Here is a 6,193-nt window from a genome sequence, read left to right on the forward strand (position 1 = left end):
AAAAAAAAAAAAAAAAAAAAAAAAACAAAACCCACACAACTATCCAGAATGTTATTATTACAAATTAATGGTCTTTGGTTTTGGATGGACCCTTAGTATGTATCATTTATTGGTTTTTTGTTTTGTTTCATTCCTGGTCAGTTCTTTCTCACATCCTCATGGTCACTACTCCAAATATGGCATACTCTCTCAAGCCCCTATTCAGGGAAGTCCATTTCTTTTCTTTTTTCTTCTTCAAAACTTTTTGTAGAGACAAGGTCTCACATTATATGTTGCTCACGTTGGTCTTGAACACCTGAGCTCAAGTGATTGGCCTCCCAAAGTGTTAGGATTACAGGCATGAGCCACCATGCCCAGTCAGTGAAGTCCATGTCTATTTCTTTTCCATCTACATTAGAACACTGAGGCCATCGGCCAGGTGCGGTGGCTCATGCCTGTAAACCCAGCATTTTGGGAGGCCGAGGCGGGCGCATCATTTGAGGTCAGGAGTTGGAGACCAGCCTGACCAACGTGGTGAAACCCCGTCTCTACGAAAAATACAAAAAAATTAGCTGCGCATGGTGGCATATGCCTGTAGTCCCAGCTACTCAGGAGGCTGAGGTTGCAGTGAGCCGAGATCGCGCCACTGCACTCCAGCCTCGGTGACAGAGCGAGACTCTGTCTCAAAACAAGCAAGCAAGCAAGCAAGCAAGCAAAAAAACCCCAAAACAACAACAACAAAAAAACAGGCCATCAGGTATAATCTTTGATTTTTCTGGCCCCTCTTGCCACCTCTTCCTGCTCCCCTCAAAAGTAACTTCATTTACAGTCACCATCTTTTTAACTTTTCTTGCAGTCTTATGGGGGTCCCTCTTATTTCTTTTCTATCTTCTACTTTTGACACCTCCCCATGCTCTTCTTATAAAGTGAGAAGTGACTTTAAAAACAATGATACTACACTCATTGTAGTCTGTCTGTGGGAGGACACATCCTCTCAATACCATGCCTTTCTTCTATATTATTTAAGACCTGGTGAAGGCACTATCTTCTTGAAGAAACTCTCCGTGGTGATCCCATCTCAATCTTGAGATTGGATTAGACACAAAGATGTCATGTCTTTAACACCCTGAACACAGCACTTATCACAAAATATTGTAATTATTTTTTCTGTGCCCCCTAAGGGCAGAGTGAATGGATTAATTTGGAGCATAAAACAACTTATAATTCCTTGAAGAATCTATATTGCTCTTAAAATATGAGGATGTATTTAACAATAAACTTTAAAATGAATACAATTATAGGCTCCAGATGAGGTGATGGCTAGGGTTCTGTGACAAAACATGGGAGTATTTGAGAATATCCTAAAGACTTTCATTTGCTTTTGATCAGAGAAGGTATGCTCATGTTTGTAGCACAACAAATATATAACACTAACCTGTAAGTCATAACTAAAATAACTGAATTGGCTATAATTTTCATATTATTTTATAACTTTTATTTTAGCCTTTAAATAAAATTTTGACTTTTATTAGGTTAAAACTAGTATCCTGTGTAGACTAGACTCTCCATGTTTTGATGCTTTGAATTTGGCCACTATGTTTGTTAAAAGCCATGAAATTTTACTTTTTACTTCATTTAACAACTGAATTTCTATGTCAGCACACACTGCAGAACCAACTATGCAGATTTATAAAGAAAGATAACTTAGAGATGTCAGTAAGCAGGGAAATCATTCCATGTTACCTAAGGAGATATCTGACCCTTTGAAGGGCTATGGAAACACTCTTCTCATTAAACCTATATTTGAGCCATGACTAAGAGTAACTAACCTAAGGATTCACCTAAATTAGACTTGAAAGAATCAATTTAAAAAAGACACTTTACTTACTGGTGGCAGGAGAGTGTATTATTAATCAAAGAGGGAAGAATTTGGCATGAAAACAAATATAGTCACCCTTTTATATCCATGGGGTCAACCAAGTATGGATCAAAATATTCGAGAAGAAAAATGGAAGGCTGTGTCTGTACTTAACATACACAGACTATTCTTCTTGCCATTATTCCCAATACAGAATAACAATACAGTTATAACAGTATAACAGCTTTTACACACCATTTCCATTGTATTATTGTAAGTAATCTAGAAATGATTTAAGGTATACAGGAGGATGTATGTAGGTTATAAGCAAATAGTATCCGTTTTATACAAGGGACTTGAGCATCTGAGGATTCTGGTATTCGTGAGGATTCCTGGAACCAATCCCCTAGGGGATGACTCTATAATGTAACAAGGCCAGTGATACAAATAACGTATATGCAGATTATGGCTAGCATACTAAAGGTATAAATACTTAGCTGAGTTTTGAAACTTTCAGTTACAGGTGATTAGATATTCCAAGTAAATTTTGAAAAGTTTTATTGATAGATAACTGATGTACAATAAATTTTAAAGTGCATGAATTGATGAGTTTTGAAATGTGTATACACCTGTGAAGCTGCCACTACAATCAAGATAATCATCCTCAGCCAGGTGCAGTGACTCACACCTGTAATCCCAGTACTTTGGGAGGCTGAGGTGGGCAGATCACCTGAGATTGGGAGTTCAAGACCAGCCTGACTAACATGCAGAAACCCTGTCTCTACTAAAAATACAAAAAATTAGCTGGGTGTGGTGGTGGGCGCCTGTAATTCAAGCTCGGGAGGCTGAGGCAGGAGAATCACTTGAACCTGGGAGGCAGAGGTTGTGGTAGCCGAGACTGCGCCATTGCACTCCAGCCTGGACAATAAAAACGAAACTCGGTCTCAAAAAAAAGAAAGAAAGAAAGAAAAATTATCCTTAAAATTTTCTCCCACTACTTCTCACCTCCCCTACTTCAACCTTCAGAAACTAATGATCTGCTTTTTGTCATTATAGATTAGTTGGTATTTTCTAGAATTTTCTAAAATAAAATCTTACAGCATGTACTTTTTCACTTAGTGTGATAACTTTGGGATTCATTCATGTTATATCCACACAGCTCATTCCTTTTTATTGCTAACTAGTATTCCACTGTGGGAATATATTACATTTGTTTATCTATTCATCTGGGTGGTTTCTACATTTGGGTTGTTTCTACATTTTGGCTTTGTGTAGACACACGCTTTCGTTTCTCTTGGATACGCTAAAAAATTTTAAAACCCTAAAATATTCTAAGTGTTTCCAGACTACTGACTACTTTTACTGCCTTTCTCATTATTTTTCTAAAGGATGTGGATCAAGGCATCAATTTTATGTAAGGCCAAAATACCTTAACTACCAAAAATACATGATCTTAGCATCTTTTTTGCCTTCTGGGAAATTATATTGCTACTTAGATGAGAGGAGGGAAATGTAAGAAGAGTCAATGGCTTATGGCTAGGTCTTGGTTCCATAAAAGTCCACTAAATAAAGCAGGCAAACTCTTGTTTTCTTTTATGAACCACCCTGCAAAGTTTCCTCCAGAACAAACTGGGACCCTTAGTTTTACTTATAGCACAGATAGCTCTGACTCCAAATGTGTCCCAGATAAGCTAAGATTTACAAGCTCAACGGGAAAAGCTACCACATTTTTCTATTATTACAGAAGAAAATGGCTAAAAATACTTGCTTCAGTTAGAAAAAACTATTTGACCTTTGAAATACAGAACAGAAGCATGATTATGTTTTGGCTGAATTTCCTGTAACTTATTTCCGAAGTTTTGAAAGTTTGTCAAACTATTTATCCTAGTTACCTTTGGCAAAACAGAAGTTTAACTAACTTGTATTTTTAGTCCAGTATTCTAATTTTAGGCATTGTGTTCAGGATAAAATAATCCAAAAACTTCTTAGAGATAGAGGTAACTTTCAACATGAAATGTTTGAACTAAAATCAGTTTTGTAGACAATCCAATTATGTCCCAAGGCTTATGGCTCAGGATATAACTGGATTGTCTACAAAAGAGCTATGCCAGATTTACCCAATTATGAAACAATGTTGATATTCACTGAAAATGTGTTTTGATAAAATTACTCTATTGAAATATAACTGGCATTCTTTTACACAGGTGTAAGATATATACAGGCTTATTTTTAAATGCAATAAAATGGAGAATTTATATAAAATATTTTGATTAAAATTCAGATTAATTTGACTTCATGCTTATCCATATTATTTTTTAAAAGTACCTAGCAAAATGTCTAGATAACCCTGAAACAAATTTTCACTGTTTTACATCTAAAATTCTTAAGTTTCCTATGGTAACTTCCCTTTGACATTTACAGTCCTTTGCTAAGAATACAAGGAATTATAACACTTACTCAGGATGGAAACACATGATTTAACTGTTTCTCCCTAGAAGCAGGACACCTTATAGGAGAAAATTCTTTCTCAATTGTCTAACTTTTTTTTTTTTTTTTTTTTTTTTTTTGAGACGGAGTCTCGCTCTGCCGCCCAGGCTGCAGTGCTGTGGCCAGATCTCAGCTCACTGCAAGCTCTGCCTCCCGGGTTCACGCCATTCTCCTGCCTCAGCCTCCCGAGTAGCTGGGACTACAGGCGCCCGCCACCTCGCCCGGCTAATTTTTTTGTATTTTTTAGTAGAGACGGGGTTTCACCGTGTTAGCCAGGATGGTCTCAATCTCCTGACCTCGTGATCCGCCCGTCTCGGCCTCCCAAAGTGCTGGGATTACAGGCTTGAGCCACCGCGCCCGGCCTCAATTGTCTAACTTCATGGTCATTCTCCTTCATAATCTGACTAGGTAAAACATGGAGTAGGATACATTCCGAAACTTCCATTTCACTTCTAAGATCTGTCTCCTGAAACCTTCGTTATCTGAGTGTGTGCACACTCATGCACGCGTGACTGTGTGGGAGGTAGAGGTTGTTTTTTTTGGCAAGACTGAACTACAAAGACATATTGTTAAGAAGGGGAGAAAAAGGATGGCCTATTTTCTTATATAAATATACGCAATTTCCCTACCCCGTGTCTAGCAATTTCCTTAAATATCAACACTATTTTATTTTCCTTATTGAACCCAATGAAACATATTATATTCATTGCATATAAAAATATTAACATAGGCCAGGAGCAGTGATTCATGCCTGTAATCCCAACACTTTGGGAGGCCAAGGCGGGTGGATCACCTGAGGTCAGGAGTTCGAGACCAGCCTAACCAACATGGTGAAACCCTGTCTCTACTAAAAAAACAAAAAAATTAGCTGGGCGTGGTGGTGTGCGCCTGTAATCCCAACTACTTGGGAGGCTGAGGCAGGGGAATCACTTGAACCCACGAGGTGGAGGTTACAGTGAGCCGAGATCATGCCATTGCACTCCAGCCTGGGTGATTTCATTTCAAAAAAATAAATAAATAAATAAAATAAGAATTAATGACTTGGGGAGCTACCTAGTCAATGTTACTTTCTTAAAGCTATTCTGTCTTTAGCAAATACTGCATTACACAAAGAGTGTATCCGTTTCTGGATGATATATGGCATGGGAATAAGGGTTTTTTGCAGGGAGGGTGGTAATCAATTTGTTTAAGGAAGACTCACTTAGTGAACTAAAAATCCAAATTTAGAAATGGAGAATAACTCTAAAAACATATGCCTTGTAAATAGTCTGCCTTAGTGATAGCAGTTTATGTCAACAATTCTAAAAATAGAAAAAAATGTCATTTCTTCCAACTGTTTAAGATAGAGGTCTTGCCATACCTCATTTTCCAACACAGCTTTAAACTATAATAGAACATTTTATTATTTCTAAAGTCATTAAAACACTGAGCCAATGCTTTATGTTTTTTTAACGTTTATGCCATTTACCAAAGAAGCTTTAACTTCAGAACAACTTTTTTGATTAAAAAAAGTATACACATGGATTTGGGGACAGTTATGAGAACTATATGATAATCTTAAACTCTGAAAAGTCATATCCAAAACAGGATGGCAGTTTGGTGTTCCCTAGCATTATCCTAGGATTCTACACTCTTTCTCACAGACTTCTGGAATTAGGCCTTTTGTAATCTGTATTACTTAATCATGGTCTCAAAGTTACTACGGCACTGTTCAAATAACAAGGGGCAAGTGAAATAACAAATGAAAAAGCAAATGAAAAAACAAGTGAAAAAATAAATGAAATAGCCAGTTAAAAGGGTGCAGGGTGTGAGGCTAAATCTTCCCTCTTATACAAAGTTTTCAACATACCCATTAAAAATAAAATATAG

The 6,193-nt window shown here is 37.2% G+C and overlaps 1 protein-coding gene across 4 annotated transcripts in view; it reads right to left on the reverse strand.

Annotated features, from left to right (window-relative positions):
• YAP1 (Yes1 associated transcriptional regulator) overlaps positions 1–6,193 on the reverse strand; it is a 122,776-nt gene that overhangs the window by 12,939 nt on the left and 103,644 nt on the right. The gene's annotated exons all lie outside the window — the stretch shown is intronic.

The sequence above is a fragment of the Rhinopithecus bieti genome, unplaced genomic scaffold (assembly GCF_001698545.2).
Source record: "Rhinopithecus bieti isolate Rb0 unplaced genomic scaffold, ASM169854v2 scaffold_33302, whole genome shotgun sequence".
Lineage (NCBI taxonomy): Eukaryota > Metazoa > Chordata > Mammalia > Primates > Cercopithecidae > Rhinopithecus > Rhinopithecus bieti.